The following is an 18,720-nucleotide window of genomic DNA, read 5'->3' as shown; positions in this document are numbered from 1 at the left end:
AAAAGCAGTAACAGGCCTGCTCCCCTCCTCAAGAGGCATCTGGTAATAGCCCCTTACTAGGTCTAATTTGGTAAACACTCTCATCCCATGCATCTTGTACACACAATCAGACACCACATTCATCGGAAATCGCTCCTTCACAGTCACTTCATTCACCCTCCTGTAATCTACACACATCCGCAGACTTCCATCCGGCTTATGTACAGGGACTATGGGGCTATTCCAAGCACTCTCACTCCTCTCTATCACTCCCCGACTCTCAAGCTCCTCACACTGCTCCTCAATCTCTCGGGTAATAGGCGGGGAAAAGTGAAGAGGACGCTGATATATGGGGGTATCGTCTTCCAAAACAATCTTGAATTCGGGAAGCTTAGACCCCCAAAAATGTTATTGTTATAATACAATTAAGTTTGTTCATACTTACCTGGCAGATATATATATAGCTGTATTTCTGATGTCCGACAGAATTTCAAAACTCGCGGCACACGTAGTGGGCGGCCAGGTGGTAGTACCCATTCCCGCCGCTGGGAGGCGGATATCAGAAACCATTCCCATTTTCTGTTCATATTTATTCATGACCCTTGTCTCCTGAGGGGAGGAGGGTGGGCACTCTAATTATATATATCTGCCAGGTAAGTATGAACAAACTTAATTGTATTATAACAATAACATTTTGTTCATGAAACTTACCTGTCAGATATATATAGCTGAATCCCACCTTCGTATGGTGGTAGAGACAGATAGGATTTTAGGAACTTAAATTAAGTAAAAGATTACTTCTTGGTTCCTTACCTGATAGCAAAGTAGACTCTGTGATTACTGTCACTTAAGCCTGCTTCTGCTTTTATCAGAGTTGCCAGCCAGGTTTGGACCTGTAGTGCTGGTGCACTCTGGATGCTCTGTCAACGGGGACGTGACTCAATGTGACAAGACCATCTAGCCAAACATATGGCAGTAACACAGCAAACCCGACCACCACTGACCAACTAACCAAAAAACCCCTGACATTAAAACTAAGGAATGGGAGATTTCCACAGAAGATCTCACCATCCAAAACCCAAAAACACAATAAAAAACTAACCTAACTAAGCTAAGGGATAGGGAGAGAGCTACCTTCAGCAACAAAACTGTGTCTGCCGAAATGTAAGGCCCCAAAGAACTACAGTTCTCGTAAATCGTTCTCACATCCGGAGGTAATGTGAGGCGATACGGAATTGCTCCTCCAAAAGGTGCTATCAAGTATATCTTTGATAGACATATTCCTTTTGAAGGCAACAGAAGTAGCTACGGCTCTGACTCGTGAGCTTTCACTTTAAAGAGGCTCAAATCAGTCTTCTGGCAAGATGAATGAGCCTCTTTAATGACGTCCCTCAAGAAGAAAGCAACAGCATTCTTCGACAACGGCAAATCTGGTCTCTTCACCGAGCACCAGAGATTACCTGAGGGACCTCTTATCTCTTTAGTTCTATTAACATAGAACTTGAGAGCCCTGACAGGGCACAGGGCTCTCTCTGGTTCTTGACCCACGAGACTCGACATTCCTTTGATTTCAAAGCTCTTCGGCCAAGGATTAGACGGGTTCTCGTTCTTAGCCAAGAAAGACGGGCTCAACGAGCAGACAGCATTGTCCCCCTTGAAGCCCACTAGGCTACTGAACGCTTGGATTTCACTAACTCTCTTCGCCGTCGCCAGAGAAGCTAGGAAAAGGCTTTGCCTTTTCCTCGTCAAGTCCCTTAGAGAAGCTTCATGGAGAGGCTCAAAGGGACTTAGCATAAGATGTTTCAAAACCACATCGAGATTCCATGAGGGTGGTCTTGCTTGTGGAATCTTGGAGGTTTCGAACGAACCTTAACCTTAAGAGATCGTGTAGATCCTTATTGTCGGAGAGCTCCAGTCCTCTGTGGCGAAAAACGGCAGACAACATACTCCTATAACCTTTATTGTAGGAACTGCAATTGTCTGCACATTTCTTAGATAGAGTAAGAAATCTGCTATCTTGGTTCACAGAGGTCGTGGAAGAGGAAATTCCTTCCTTTTTGCACCATGCCCTGAAGGAGGCCCACTTAGACTGGTAGACAGCTCTTGAAGAGGCCTCTTCGAGCATTAGCGATTGCTCTCGCAGCTGCCTTTGAAAAGCCTCTCGCTCTGGCCAACTTTTCGATAGTCTGAACGCAGTCAGAAGCCAGAGCGGAGAGGTTTTGGTGAAACCTTTTGAAGTGAGGCTGTCTGAGTAGATCTCTCCTCCAGGGCAACGTTCTTGGGAAGTCCACAAGGAATGTCATGACCTCTGTGAACCACTCTCTTGCTGGCCACATTGGGGCAATCAGAGTCAACCTTGTCCCTTCTGAAGCTGCGAACTTCCTCATGACCTCCCCAAGATCTTGAATGGGGGAAAGGCGTAAAGATCCAGGTCTGTCCAGTTCCAGAGCAACGCGTCCACTGCAATTGCCCCTGGATCCAGAACCGGGGAGCAATACAGAGGAAGCCTCTTCGTCCTCGATGTAGCGAACAGGTCTACTAGAGGACGTCCGCACAATGTCCATAATTGTTGACAGACTTCCTGGTGCAAGGTCCATTCTGTTGGCAGAATCTGATTTCTTCGACTGAGAAGGTCCGCCCTGACATTCTGAACCCCTGCCACAAATCTCGTCAGGATCTTGATGTGCCTTGCGTCTGCCCCATAGCAGAAACTTCCACCCCTCGCAAGGAGAAAAAGGGATCTGGAGTGAGTTCCTCCCTGATTCTTTAGATATGCAAGGGCTGTGGTACTGTCTGAGTTGACTTGAACGACCTTGCTTGACATTTGTCTTCGAAGAACTGCAGCGACAGGAATATCGCTGCCAGTTCCTTTACATTGATGTGCCAGGCTACCTGTTTCCCCTCTCCAGGAGCCTGACACTTCCTCCCCCCCTAGTGTTGCTCCCCAACCCCAAACCGGAAATGGAAGCGTCTGAGAAACAACACTAGGGTCGGGGCTCAGAAGAATTTAGGGAGAAGCCCTCCTCGCAACTCTGAGGGTCAAGCAGCCACCTTATCTTAAGCCTTTTACCTTTGTTTTACTTGTTTTGAGATCCTTAGGATCGCATTCAGGTCCTCCTTCGACTTCCATTCTCCACAAGGAAAAATTGAAGAGGCCTGAGGTGCAGTCTTCCCAGCGAGACAAATTTTCTAGCGAGGAAATGGTGCCCAGCAGACTCATCCACTCCCTCGCCGAACAAGCTTCTCTCCTCTTAGGGAAGGCTGTCGACTTTCTTTCCTAAACCAAACCCAGCCGCTGACGTTTCCTGGGATGGAAACGCCCGAAAAGCCACTGAATCCATCTGAATACCCCTGATACACGATGGACTGTGTCGGGGTCAGATGCGCCTTTTCGGAGTTGACCAAAAGACCCAGAGACTTTGCTAGGGCTAACGTTAACTGAAGGTCCTTCAGGAAACATTTCCGCCTCGACGATGCTCCTGATCAGCCAATCGTCGAGGTAGAGGGGACATCCTGATCCCTGACGAATGGAGCCACTTCGATACATTCCTCATTATCATTGTGAAAACCATCGGGCCGTGCTGTGACCGAAACAAAGGGCTCTGAATTGCCAAACCCTGTTGTCTAAGACGAATCTCAGGTACTTCCTTGAAAGAGGGTGGACGGGGACGTGAAAGTACGCGTCCTGCAGGTCCAGAGACACCATCCAGTTCCGCCAGGTCCCTCAAGGCTCCTAGCACCGACTGAGGCGTCTCCATTTTGAACTTGATCTTTTCCACAAAAAGACTGAGCCTGCTCACATCCAGGACTGGGCGCCAACCCGACGACTGCTTCGGCACCAGGAAAAATCCTGTTGTAGAAGCCCGGTGACCCCAGGTCCAAGACTTGTTCCACCGCTCTTTTTTCGACCATCTGGTCTAACAGATCGAAAAGGATACTTTTCTTCTCTCCTGATAGACGGAGAGAGGTCTCTGGGAGTTGATGTAAAGGAGGAGGATGTAAAAAGGGGATCTTGTACCCCTGCTCCACGATCTTGAGAGTCCAAGGATCCGCCCCCTCTCTCCTCCATGCCTCCGCAAAGAACTTCAGCCTGGCCCCGACTGGCGTCTGAAGGACAAGATCTTCAGTTTGGTGGATTTGGTTTTAAATGAAGCTCGTCTCCTCGAAAACCTCTCCCTCGAGGAGCTGCTCTCGAGGGGGGGTGCCCCGCGAAAGGGTTTGACTTTCTTCGGGGGTTTACTGAATGAAGATGTGGAAGGAACTGCTCTGGGCGTCTTGACGACTGTACCAAGAGGTCCTGGGTCGCCTTCTCCTGCAAACTCGTTGCCAGATCCTTTACCATAGGACCTGGGGGAAGAGATGGTCCGAAAGAGGCGCAAAAGAGCAATTCCGCTTTCTCTGACCGGGGAGAAACCGACTTCGCGGGTAAATTGCATAAAAAGAAGCTCTTTTCTTTAGGAAAAGCCGTTCCAAAAATGAGAAAACTAGCTCCTCCCCGAACCATCCCTGACTGCCTTGTCCATACATGACCACACGCTGGACAGCTCCCCCAGACTGAGAGAATCAGGACTTCTAGACTGAAGATCTAAAACTCCCAAGCACCTAGTCCTAAGAAATTAAAGACATTCAAAGTGCGAAGCAGTCCTTCAAGTGGTGGTCCGTCTCCACAGGAGTCCAGGACACCTTAGCAGACGATAAGAGGGCACCCTCCTCTGAGCGTCCACTAAACTGGAGAAGTCCCCAAGAGCGGACGAAGGAACCTTTACTCCCACGTCCTCCTTGGTTTCATACCAAATTCCTCCTTTCCCGGAGAGTCTAGAGGGAGGAAGGGCGAAAGTGGTCTTGCCCTGGTCCTTCCTTCGAGACATGAAATCTTGAAGCTTCTTGAAAGCCCTCTTGGGTCGAAAGCGACGTCTTCATTTCGATGAACTCAGGGGTCTTAACGGACTTGGAAGACGAAAGTTGAGAGGGGGAGGAGACCTAGGGCTGCCGGCTGGAACTTATCCCGAAGGATGAACGTAACAGCCTGACAAGAACCTTATAGTCCGAGACAGCTGAAGCTACAGGAGGTTCTTCTTCGACTGAACTCCGCCCTGGACTACTAAGTTCCCCTTCCTCCCTAAGAGGGAACTGGAGAACGTCCATCCGGAGAGGGCGTACGTCCGCAGTCTCAGGCCTGAACAAACGACTTCCGTTGATTGGAAGTACCCCGCGCTTCAGGTACGTGGAAACCGCCTACGACGATCCTTAGAAGGACGGACATCCTGCGAACGTAGCGCGTCCTTTGAAGCAACGGAACTGTCTTAGCAGACACGTCCCTACGAGAGGAAGCGCGAGCTTCCTGACGAGAGGCGCCAAAAGCGTCCTGCTTAGCCAAGCAAGCGTCCTGCTGAGCGTCCTGCCTCGTTCGAAAAGCGTCCTGCTTCGAAAGGTTCGAAGCGCCTGCGAGGAACGCAGTCTGCTTCGAACGCCGACGTCCTGCGAGCACCTCAAGCGCTGCCAAAGGGCGCAAACGTCCTGCTTCGAACGCCGAGCTCCTGGCGAGCATCCCTCAAAAAGCGCCCTGCCCAGAGCGCAAAGTCCTGCTTCGAACGCCGAGCGTCCTGGCGAGCGTCCTCTACAGCGAGAGGCGAAAGATCTACTCGGAGAACAAGAACAGTGACGATCCGGAGGTGGAGAGAGAGACGAACGAGACGAGAGAGAATGAGACTGCTTCGTCCTCTTGACGGGCAGCCTAACGTCCTTTCTACGCTTAGGCTCGACTGCTGCTGGGCGAGTCCTCTGAGCCATAAGAGACGTAATCTGGTCCTGAAGGGACACAAGATATCCTTCGTAGGTGACGAAGGAGCAGAAGAAGGGGGCAGGACTGACCCTTCCCGCGAGAAGGCGAGGGGCGAGGGGACGCCTCCTCCTTCTAGCAGTTACAGCTACCTGCCTCTCAGGTGAACACGCCCTGTGCGCGGAAACCAACGTCCTCGTCGTAGAAACTCTACCTCTCTTCTGAGGAGGAAAAGCGTCAATACGCGTCCTCCTTGACGAAAGTGGTGACATAGGACGTGAAGCGTCTCAAAACGAAAAGTCCTTTTCAACGGACGCGAGTTCTCTCCGAGCGCTCCACCCCTTGCGCGGGGAGGACGCTTCGGAGGACGAAAAGCAATCCTTCAGGACACGCGCTCGTGCGCGCTCCTTGGCAGCCTGGGACTTAGCAACAAGGCCTGCCGAAGGGACGCCAGATCGGTGGGGAGCCCCCGTAAACCCTCTTGCGGCTTTCGACATACCCATTCCCTGAGTCCTGGGAGTCCGATAGAGGTCTAGGCCTAGAGGCATTATGGGCCGATCTGACGCCCCCCCACCCTCAAACACTAGGGGTCCACTATCACAAACTTTCACAGGGCCAGTTTCTAAGGCCAACACTTTCGATTCAAGAGCGCGAATAGACTCAAGAATCAGAGAAAGGGTGTTACCTTCTCCAGACACAGTACTGGGGCCCGAAGGCAACAAAACAGGATTAGGTTGAGCAAAATCTACCGGTGTTAGAGGAGGAGAAATGTTACATTCCTTACCTTTCGTAGAACTGCTCTTGGAGGAAGACCTCCCTGACTCTATCGCGCTCCAATTTACGTCGATAGGTCTCATACATCTTCCATTTATCATCAGACAAATCCTTGCATTCATTACACCGATCACAACCAAGCAAACATGCCCCCTGCATTCCATACAAACTGTGTGAGGATCAACTGAAGGTTTAAGAAGCCTCACCTTACATTCACTCCTCACACACACTCTGAAACTTCCAGTACTTGATCCCGACATCATGTACACAGAAAAGCCAATCCAAAATCAAAAACCAATCCACTATTACGCGTGCCAATCCAACAATCCAGAGGTCGATACCAAAAGTCAATCCAGATAATTTAAAGCGAGATAAATCAAAAATCCTAGACGGAGGTACTGTAAACAGTTGTTTCCAGCACCGGCGACAGAAAAAAATATGACAGAAAATGGGAATGGTTCCTGATTATCCGCCTCCCAGCGGCGGGAATGGTACTACCACCTGGCCGCCCACTACGTGTGCCGCGAGTTTTGAAATTCTGTCGGACGTCAGAAATACAGCTATATATATATCTGACAGGTAAGTTTCATGAACAAAATCCTCGTCACCATGACTCAAACGCACCCCGCCGATCCCACAACATCTGCATCAACCGCCTCCTCTCATCATCACTAACATTCTCACTGACCTCAACTCTTCCTCTCAACTCATCATACTCCCAATCATCACTGCCTGTCATGCTACCTGTTATCACCTCCTCTCACTTCAACATATCTTGCATCTTCTGTACTCACCAACGTGTATAGCAACCCCACACAATCACCTTCACGTATACCCCGCACTTGTTTTTCCTAACCACTCGGCAATGAGGCTACAAAAACCCGCGGATTCTCCATATCCAAAATCCCGTCGTATACATGCATGCTTGCTCTTACTAACTTGCTCGCATCCACACCCTCAACCACGTATGTACACCTGTCACCTTTGACAATCCCAAGACTATCCGGCCTCGCAACTTTCACACTAACAACTTCTCCGACTTCTCGCAGCACCTTTACACTCTCTTTCACAATTAACGGCACCCCCTTCCATATTTTACTGGTTACCTCCCCATTTCTACCTAAGTACAACTCTCCACGTATGTTCCCTTCATATGCAACTCAACCATATTTGCTCTTGGACGGACCACTATCCCACACTTCCTCAAGAACCTGTACCCCAACAACATATCATACTTATCACTCACTCCCTCGATCACATAAAAGTCACTTTCATCCACCACTACCCCTCCGATTTCTACATTTTCACGCACCACCCTCACCACAGGCATACCCAAATTTCCTATTCCTCGTTCCTGCCCTTTACACTTCCCAATTTCACACTCACTCCGCAACTTGTCGCATCCATTCTTAAAAAGAACATTGACACTACACCCAGTATCAATCAAAGCAACCAAACACACCCCTTTGCATCTCACTTTTACACTCATACATTCATGAGCTCCATCCCCAAACCCTTTTTCAGTAACAATCCTTCACGCACATGCATCACTCCTACTACCCGCATACCGAGGACCCACCCAACTGAATCCCCTTCTCACCCTAGTTTCCGAACTCCCAGCCTGACTCACTCTTTTGCCTACACACACTCGCCACGTGACCTTCCATTCCACATTCAACACATTTTGCACGCTGTTCTTTACACATCCTAGCATAATGCCCGTTCTTCCCGCAGTTGCCGCAAACTATGTTCATATGGGTACCCCGACATCCACTAGCTATATGCCCTACCTGTCCACACCTATAACATTTAATATCCCTATCTTTCTTACACTCACTCACCAAATGCCCTGCCCTGTTTGCCCACACCCAAAGCACGCTCCTAACGCCCAACGACATTCATTCCTGTGTCCTGGCTTACACATCTATAACACTGATCTCGCTCACAACTAACTGACCCTACTCTTCCAACACTCGCACTCCTATCTCTTTTAGGGCTAAACTACACTCACATTACTTGCCCTAACACTCCTACTATCCACTCGCTCTGCCATTCGCCTTGGCCCTTCCAAAACTGCTTCCTATAGCTTTTAAACTCCGGTACAACCTCAGCTACTTCAGTCCTAACACTAACACTTCTACTCTCTTTCATACACCTATCTAACTCGTAATCCTCTACTATTTCTAAAATGTTGTTCCAGGTTAACCTTTCATTCGTCCATCGCATTTTCTCCTTACGTTTCAGATTTATAAACTCATATACACTCTGGTACAGTCGCCAACAACTTTCGCACTAACTCCTTACACTCATTTATCCCTTCGTCTCCAAACTTTTTCCTAGCTAATGTTTCTAACCTACAGACATACATCGACGACGACTCACTAACATTCATTCTTGCCTCCTCAAAATCTTGCTTCCTCCTATATCTAACGCATACTCCTTATCCTCTTTGCCTGTTCTACAATCCTAGCTTTTACACTCATTCGGCACATTCCCTACACTCATAATTACCCTATACAATTATTCAACAAAAATCCAGTCAAAACAAAAAATTACCCAACTCTCTTGCCGCCCAGAACTTCTGTTATCCCCATACTTTGCCTCACAATACCTCTCATATTCCTCAAAAAAGTCCCTTATGTCCCTACTACCATGTTCCTCGTATTGTGCACGTCGGGTACCTCTCTAATATACACAGCCTTTCATACTTCCCGCTCACTCTCACTCTCACTTTCGCCACTTTCGCTACTTCCATTGCTGACCCATTTTTCCCTTTCCCTTCACGAATACAGAGAATCCACTTCCATACTCACGTCCATACCCCTGACTACGCTCTTCTTACCCTTCTTCTTTCTACTTACCTGTTTCCACTCACACCGCTATCCAATCCATTCTCTCAGCCCTTTCCCCAATGTATTCTGACCTAGTCTCATCCTGTCCATCACCCTTACTAACCTTCTTTCCCTTAGTCTTCTTCTTTTCCTCAGCCACTTTCTTATTCTTGTCCTCAGGTTTATCCTTATCCTGTGTTTTCCCCCTTCTTTTTCCCTTACCTTAGCACAACCAATTTCCCCTTCCGTTCACTGTTCGTACACCCGCTTCATCCACTCGCATCTTGTTTTGCTTCCTTTACCACTCCTGGCCCGTCACAAGACCCAGTAGGCCCTACCTCCTACAGCTCCTCTCCCACGAATCCCTTCATCATTTCCTGCATCATCTCTTGCCACTGCATACATCATTACCCACAATTTTTTCATCCATTTTCTCAACCATTCTCTCTTCCGCTCCTTTCACCTCTTCTTTCATTTCCACTTTCGCACTCCTTAACATTCCTCTTTTTTCCTCTAACTCCCTCTTCTGCTCCTCACACTCTACCCTCAACCTCTCATTCTCCACTTCCAACCTTCCCTTAGCTTCCCTCGCCAACCTCGGCTCCTCCTTCAGCCTCTCTATCTCCTTCAACCCTTCCATCCTCACTTTCTCCACCAATCAAACAACTCGCTACCCAATTGCCCTGCAGCTGCCGCACCAACAGTCCCTGTTCGGGTGCCAAAAAATAATGTGGCGGGATCACAAGCTAGAAAAAAGCAAGTGCAAAATCCCCCCCCACATTAACCTAAACGCTCCACCTGCCAAAATCCACCCTTAGTCACACTTTCTTCTTTACACAACAAATACACGCAGGACAATTGACCTACACCTATACAAAAACAAAAACAACACAAAATACACGTACTTACCAACACTCCAGATACTCCAGGCTATTGGTTGAGGTCACAGAAATACCAACAACAACACAAAAAATCACATATAACAACAAAACACAACAAAAGACCACTGCACAAACAACACAACAGCACAGGCACAACAACTCTAAGCAAAAAAAAAAAAACTAACTTAACAGCAACTATACAACAAAACAAAACACAAAAAACAATAATTTCCAATCCTTCAAATAACTGCTTCCGACACCACTAACTCTCACCAGCTCTCACCAAAGACGGACTCCAAAAACACTCAAAACACAGAACTCTAACAATCAACAGGACCAGCAGACAGCCCAGAACCTACCAACAACCAATTCAGTCATTAACTATCCATACAGCAATTACCCTCTCTCTCCTCTATCTCTCTCTCTCTTCTATCTCTCTCTCTCGCTCTCTTCTCTCCTCTCTCTCTCTCTCTCTCTCTCTCTCTCTCTCTCACAGACGTTGTCAAATGGAACTTCATAACTCCTCCATAATAAATGTCAAGATACCTAGTGACCTCTTCTGCCTCTACAAGTCCAACACTCATAGAATCTGACCTAAATTCTCTAAAGGCACTGTGAGCTTCCGATTCATTGTTGAAAATTATCCAGATTTCAAAAAAACCATAATTGTTGCCAAGTTTATTCCGTAATTCTTTGATGTTCCCAAATTCAAAAAATTCATTAAATATTGTGTCATAATTCCAGTCTAAAGGGACTGGTTTCACATGCAGAATGTTTGTAACAATGAGGTAATTTGAAAAAGGCTCCAAAGTTACAATAGAGGAATTACCAGTTTTTTCCTTTTCTTTATCCTTGCCTAAGATGTCAACCGAAGGTCTAAATAATGTCGCCATAAGACGAAGAATTGATGATTCGTCCAGGTAGCCCCCCACCCACCATGGAGCCACATTTAGAGGACAGTGTTATCCCATACAGGGCTGCCCTAGGGGTATCACTCAGTGCTTGATGCGTCATGATGTCCGTCGAGATCAGACCCAGCACACTAAGAGCAGGGTTTGACATCTAAACTTTCCCCTCACTCGACCACGTTAGGTACTTGAGTTCTTCTATGGGTGAGGAGGCATGCCAACCATCCTCACCCTCCATCAAATCCAATGAACAAGTCCAAATCATGTCCAAAACCAATCCAAAAGTCATCAACATAAAATCCGTACCTTATAGGGGAAAGAAGCAGAAGGATGAAAAGTTTTTAGTAAAAGGAAAAGGATTAGATTAGATTATAAAATTTTTGGCACATAGCCAAGCGCCGAAGCCGAGGGGCCATTCAGCACATATATATCTTAATAAAAAAAGTCACTGTCGTACAAACAAACATACACACAACCGATCTAACATACAAATCATTCACTCATAAAAACCAAACAAGAAACCTAAAACAATTAAAAGAAAATTACAATTCATAAAAAAGATTATTTTTTAAAAATGACATTAGTTGCTCTGCCTGAGCACCTTCACCTAAAATGTCGGCAAGAGACTTATTTGCCAGCAAACAAGCTCTACGTTTGTTTTCAAAACGAGGGCACTCCACCAAAATATGCACCACAGTCAAATCCACATGACAGGTGGAACAGCGAGGAACCTGCCTATCCGCTCCACTCATCATTAGATACCCATGAGTATATTTAGTGTGGCCAATACGTAATCTAGCTAAAACTATCTCAGACCTTCTATCTATCCGGCTATGAGGCCAAGGATGAACAGAAGGCCTAATCGATTTCAATTTAAGATTATTATCTAAAGTAGACCAGTGGCCTGCCACTGGTTCTCTACAATAAAAATCGAATGGTACTTTTAAAATCAGAAACAGGGACGCCCATGTTGGAAATGTGCCTAAGCCTAGTTGCAGCCTTAGCAGCAGCGTCGAGAATGTAGTTCCCACCGGGCATCAGAACTCAGCTGGCTGAGCCCTAAGCCCCCCATCCTCAGCAGGCTTCAGCATCTGGGGGGTCTTGGTCTTTGTTTCATAGAGGAACTCTGCAGATCCTCAAGAGACCTGCTATTTCCTCTCTTGGGAACCCTAGTATGGTGTTGGGGATATAGGTGGAGATGATGGAGTACGGGGTCTCTTATTTCTAAGAGGCACTGTCTCTGCAGCATGCACCTGAGCCTTACGAGGTGCATTGAACAAGGTGTCATTCTGGGACATACCCAGATCAGGCAGTGAAGCTGCCAGTGAGGCTTCTACATCAGAAGCCCGAGAGACCTCCCAGAAGCCCAGAGGAGGCCCATCGGGAGGAGTCAAAGGAGCCTTCTTGGATGAAGGCGGAGATGCTGAATGTACTTCCAGCTCAGAAGGGGATAGCTGAAGCTTTGGCTTTGAAGTTGGAATCCTAAATTGATCTTTATTTGATTTTCCAATTTTCACTACATCACTATATTGAGGTCTTGGGAACAAGTTTTTTTGCCTGGCCAATACTTAGATGTTCAGCATGTGCTTTGTCTATGGCTGCCAATTCTTTTTGAAAATGACCTCGCATTCCTTATGCTTGCATTATTGATTTCCCTTACAATTTATACATAATATTGGATTGGAACATTCGCCTTCATGCTTTTGTAATGAGCAGGCAGCACATAACTGGTTTCTAGTACACACCTTTGATGAGTGACCGTACCCAAAACAAATGAAGCATTGGAGTGGTCTATGCTTAAAAGGTCTAACATGAAATCTCTCCTTGTCAACATATACATAATTAGGAACTTGATCATTATTAAAAGTGAAAATAATCATTCTAGACCTTGGAACCTTGAAAATCTTCCACACTTTATCATCACACATTTCCAACAATTCAATTCCTCGTCAGATAGTTCATATAGGTCTTGACTGAATACCACTTCCTTAGCGTAACTAAAACTATAGTGTGGTTTGACCTCTTTAATCATATTAGTATTTTTCAGCTTAGAGATCATGTGACCTTGTCTATAAGACTTTGCATGAACCAAAAAACTGTTCTTTCCAAATCTAGTAATATCTGAGTTGGTCATTGTTCCTACCAATGTTCTCAAATGTTTCCTGAAGTAAAAAAAAAGATTACAAAAGTCTGATTTTGTTGAAACAATCAGCCACCTGGCTGGTAGAGGTGTCCTCCTCACCTTACGTTTCCCATCTGTAGTTTCCCGACTGACTCTAGCTGGATAAAAGGAATCTACTTCAATATTCTGGGGTATTTTATGAATTAATACACACTAAGTTTTCCTTAGATGAACACTTGAAAGCATTCACAGCATTTTTATAAGTAGTAAACTCAATCCAAACCCTCCAAAATGCAAAATCTTCAGTTTCACAATACTTAATGACTTTAATTTCACCATACCTTCCAAACATTTCCATAAAAGCAAAACAATTTAAATCTGAGGAAAGAGAATCAACATAAAGGATTCTCTCACCACTGCTAGAGCTTTCCATAGCCACATTCAATGTCTTGTCATGGGTCGTCTTCTGTACAATTGAATTTTCTTTAGGAATGTCCTTGTTCGTGCCAGAGGTCGAAGAGGAGGGTAGTGTCAGGAGGTCGCATTGTCCGGGGGAGTTTACTGCAGGGTCATTAACCCTTTAACGCTGATTGGACGTATTAAACGTAGACATAAATTGTTGGTCGGGTGCCGATTGGACGTATGGTACGTCGATAAAAAAAAAGTTTTTTTTAAAATTCGCGGAAAAATACTTAATAGGCCTACCAGGAAAAAAAATTTTGAATCACGCGCCTTGGGGGATGCTGGGAGCTCACGGATCAAGACGTTGTCTTGTTTACAATCGTTACCCAGGCGCGCAAAAAGTATCAGTGACACATCTCAAATTATTTCATCACTGACATAATTTTTGCACCATTTTAAATTAGCCGTTACATGGAGTATTATATATGAAAATGTGTGCAATTTCATGTAGAATACAAAAAAAATACTCATGATTGTAGCTTTTATCAGTTTTGAAATATTTTCATATAAATAACGATGTGCCAAAATTTCAACCTTCGGTCAACTTTGACTCTACCGAATTGGTCGAAAAACGCAATTGTAAGCTAAAACTCTTATATTCTAGTAATAGTCAATCATTTACCTTTATTTTGCAACAAACTGGAAGTCTCTAGTACAATATTTCGATTTCTGGTGAATTTATGAAAAAATACTTTTTCCTTACGTCCGCACGGTAACTCTTCCGAAAAAATCATAAATTTTTTTGTGCGATTGTCGTAATTGTATCACTAACATGATAACCCTCATAATACTGTAAGGATATATTTGTTTAAAAAATGTTGATGTGGGTTGGAGCGAGTTGTAACTTATTGCGCATCTGGAATATCTTTTGTCTTACCATATCTCAGTGTCGCACGGTTAGCGGGAGAATGCGAACTGCCGTAAAATGTTCTAACCACAATGGTACTGCCTTTTGTGTTGAGTGGTGGTGGCAGGTGTTATTCTTTTGGATGTAAACACGAGAATGAAGTCTGTGACATGTAAGGTGGCAAGTGATGGGATATTTGTGTTTGGCAATCTCCTACTGGGGTTCTAGGCCTGTGATAGTGAGGCCATTGAAGTTAGTGCAATACAGTGTATTATGGATGTTATATGATACGTATTTCAATTGGAATTGCCCTTATTGGTAATTGGATTCTATGTATATATACAGTAATGTTTAATGATATGAGTACATTTAATTTGATGGCTGAGTGCTTTAGTGGCTACAGTACCATAATTTTATAGTGGTATTTTTATTTACATTGCTATAAACAGTTATTGTTAGACATACACATATCAATATGGATTGTTCATGTACTTTACTAGAAGGTTTGTATTAAGGACAAATATTTTTTTCATAATGAAATTGGGAAAATTCAAAATTTGTATGGCTGGTTGGATTGTATTATTTTTTATTACATGGAATATGATATTGTTATGATACAATAAAGTTTGTTCATACTTACCTGGCAGATATATATATAGCTGTATTCTCCGAAGTCCGACAGAATTTCAAAACTCCCGGCACACGCAGTGGTCGGCCAGGTGGTAGTACCCAGTCCCGCCGCTGGGAGGCGGGCGTAAGGAACCATTCCCCATTTTCTGTCAGATTTTTCTAGTGCCACTGTCTCCTGAGGGGAGGTGGGTGGGCACTTTGATTATATATATCTGCCAGGTAAGTATGAACAAACTTTATTGTATCATAACAATATCATTTTGTTCATGAATCTTACCTGCCAGATATATATATAGCTGAATCCCACCTTTGGAGGAAGGGGGAGACAGATTCGATTTTGGGAAACAATTTCATATATATGATTGATATTTTGGTTCCTTAACTGTTAGCATAGCTGACTTCGTGAGTACCGTCACCCAAGTCTGCTTCTGCTTTACTAGAGACTCCAGCTAGGTAGTGACCTGTGAAGCTGTTGAGTTCTAGAGGATCTGTCTACGGGGGCGTGACCACAATGCAACTAGATCCTATATTATAGACCTCCAATTTCGGTACTGCATTCCTAGAGGTGCCAGCAAGGACGTGACCTGTGTAGCTGGTGCGCTCTAATGAACTGTCACGGGGAGCGTGACCACAATGTGACAGATCATATAGGTGTTGTTTAGACACCGAATGCTGTTAATGCTTCACTGGAGGTGCCAGCAAGGACGTGACCTATTGTAGCTGGTGCGCTCCAGATGATTTGTCACGCGGTAGTGTTTTGTCAATGAGAAATCATACGCGTACGCGATAGAATGAACACTCATGGCATTCTCACTATACTTCACTACACTACTAAAACTTTCCAATGCAAACATGATTCCAGGCTACGCAAAGATTTAAGAATCACAGATAGGGTATTACCCTCCAAAGACACTATTGTAGGGCCCGAAGGCATCACAGGTCTTTGGAGGGATAAATTCTACTGGACGGGTAACTTGTGTTACACGCCTGGAGGAAGACCTCCTTACACTATCACGTTCTAGTTTACGTACCTATGATTCATAAGCCTTCCACGCAGAATCAGACATATTTTCACACTCGTTGCAGCAGTCATCAAACATACAAACATGTTTCCTACAATTCGCGCACACTGTATGAGGGTCTACCGAAGTTTTCGGTAGCCTAACCTTGCATTCTTCCACACAACATACTCTGGCCTAGTCGAACTAAATCCAGACATCGTAAGTTTAAGGAAAAATCAAGCCAAAATAAAAACAATCCACAATTAGCGTATGCCTAACCACCGATCCTAATCAAATAACCAAAAATCAATCAGGATACTCAAGTGACCAAAAGAGTTCCAAAATCCAATGACGGAGGTGCAGAAAACACTTGTTGTCTGCACCGGCGACAGAAAATGGGAATGGTTCCTTACGCCCGCCTCCCAGCGGCGGGAATGGGTACTACCACCTGGCCGACCACTGCGTGTGCCGGGAGTTTTGAAATTCTGTCGGACTTCGGAGAATACAGCTATATATATATATCTGGCAGGTAAGATTCATGAACAAAATATATATTTCAGGTTGAAACCTATAGTTGGCAATAAAAACTGTTACTACTTATGGTCCATCCTTAAACATCCCAGGACATTTCAACTTCAACCGCCATGGGTGTGCAAGAGGAACTCGTCGCCCTGAAGAGGAAGAGGGCAATCAGCAAAGGGAAGTTCACCAGGAAGGTAACTATGTGCAATGAAGGAATCAATAGAGGTGATGATTTATCAGTGTTAACGAAGAACTATGAGGAAATGGCTGAAGCCTTTAAATGCCTAGAGTATCAAAATGATGAACTGATACAATTTATATATGAAAATGAGGATAAGCTAGCCGATAGTAATTTAGAAGCAGCCGCCCAGCAATATTTTCTAGATAGTGAAAGATTAAAATGTGAAGTAAGTGCAAAAATATTCAAAGGTGTCCAGGATGTAAAGGCAACAGATAAATCAAAGGTTAAAGTAAAGAAATTTGAACCACCAATGTTCGAAGGTAATTTAAGAAACTATCCAACTTTTAAGGAAGATTATGAGAATTTAGTTAAGAGTATATACGGTACTGATCCATATGCTCTCAAAATGTGTCTAGGTGGAGAAGCACTTCAAGCAGTGAAGGGCTCAGAGGGTAATTATGATGAAATGATTCAACGTTTGGATGATAAATTTGGGAATTCAAGAAAGATTGTAGACTTAAGTGGTTGGTGAGCTTAGATCTCTAAAGAAAATTTATGATGATGATACCAAAGGATTTATTAAAATGGTCGATCAGGTTGAGCAATGTTGGCTTGATTTAAAAAAGGTAAATCTCTCTGATGAACTTAATAGTGCAAACGTTGTCAGCCATATAGAAAAGGTTTTACCTTCACTTCAAAAGAGAGAATGGGTAATTAAAGCAGATGAGGTATCAGTAACTAGCAATCTGTTTCCTGAGTTGTTGAAGTTCTTACAGAAGGAGAGAAAAATTTTGGAATATATGAATTCTATGTTAGGAGTAGCGGCAGTGATAATAAGGCAACAGTCCATCATGTTGACAGCACAGTTGAGAATGAATCGGAATTGATAAAATTGGTGAAAAAAATGGGGGAAGAACAAAGTATAAAAAATAAGGAATTTGAATCTTGTATTGTTAACTTGACAGAAATGGTGAAAGGTATTAAACCTAAGGCAGACAGTAAGGGGATAGGATGCCTGTTACACAATTCAATTGGTCATGATATAACAGAATGTTATAAATTCAATGGTTGTGGTAGCAAAGAAAGATTTCAGATTATAAAGGGTAATGGAATATGTTTTAGGTGTCTAAGGGGATATCATCCTGCTCGTAGCTGCAAGGTGGGTACATTGTGTGATGTCATTATTGAAGGTAAAGGGCCATGCAATCGTAATCATCATCCACTGTTGCATTCCGATAGAGTAGAAAATAGTATTCACAAAGCGATATCAGAAAAGGGATTTGCAGTGTTGTTGAATATCAGTATGATGAATAGTAAGAACATGCCTGTTAATGTACTGTGGGATCCAGGAGCGGATATTTCATTTATAACAAATAGGATGGCTAAGAAATTGGGTTTAAGTGGAAAGCATATAAATTTATCCATGATCAAAGTGGGGAATGCGGTTGAATATCACTCAAGCAACGAATATTGTGTACCACTAATTGATAAGTCTGGTAAGGTTTGGAATGTGAATGCTGTTGGTATTAATGAAATAACAGCCAAAATCAAGAAAGTAGACTTATCCAGGGTATCTGAACTTTTTGAGGGAATATCAAACTTAGAGCTGAATCGCCCACATGGGGAAATTGATATGCTTGTTGGTGCTAATTATTGTGAAATAATGCCAAGGGTTGTTGAAACAAATAAGGGTCTCCAGTTGCTAGAAAATCAGTTTGGGCTCAGCATACGTGGTAGACATGATGAAATTACCAATCAAGTTAATACTAGTAACCATGTGTTTGTGAGAATTCATAAACTTTC

The sequence above is a fragment of the Macrobrachium nipponense genome, chromosome 8, assembly GCF_015104395.2.
Source record: "Macrobrachium nipponense isolate FS-2020 chromosome 8, ASM1510439v2, whole genome shotgun sequence".
Classification (NCBI taxonomy): domain Eukaryota; kingdom Metazoa; phylum Arthropoda; class Malacostraca; order Decapoda; family Palaemonidae; genus Macrobrachium; species Macrobrachium nipponense.
The sequence above is the reverse complement of the archived record's forward strand: the minus strand, read 5'-3'. Positions refer to the sequence as shown.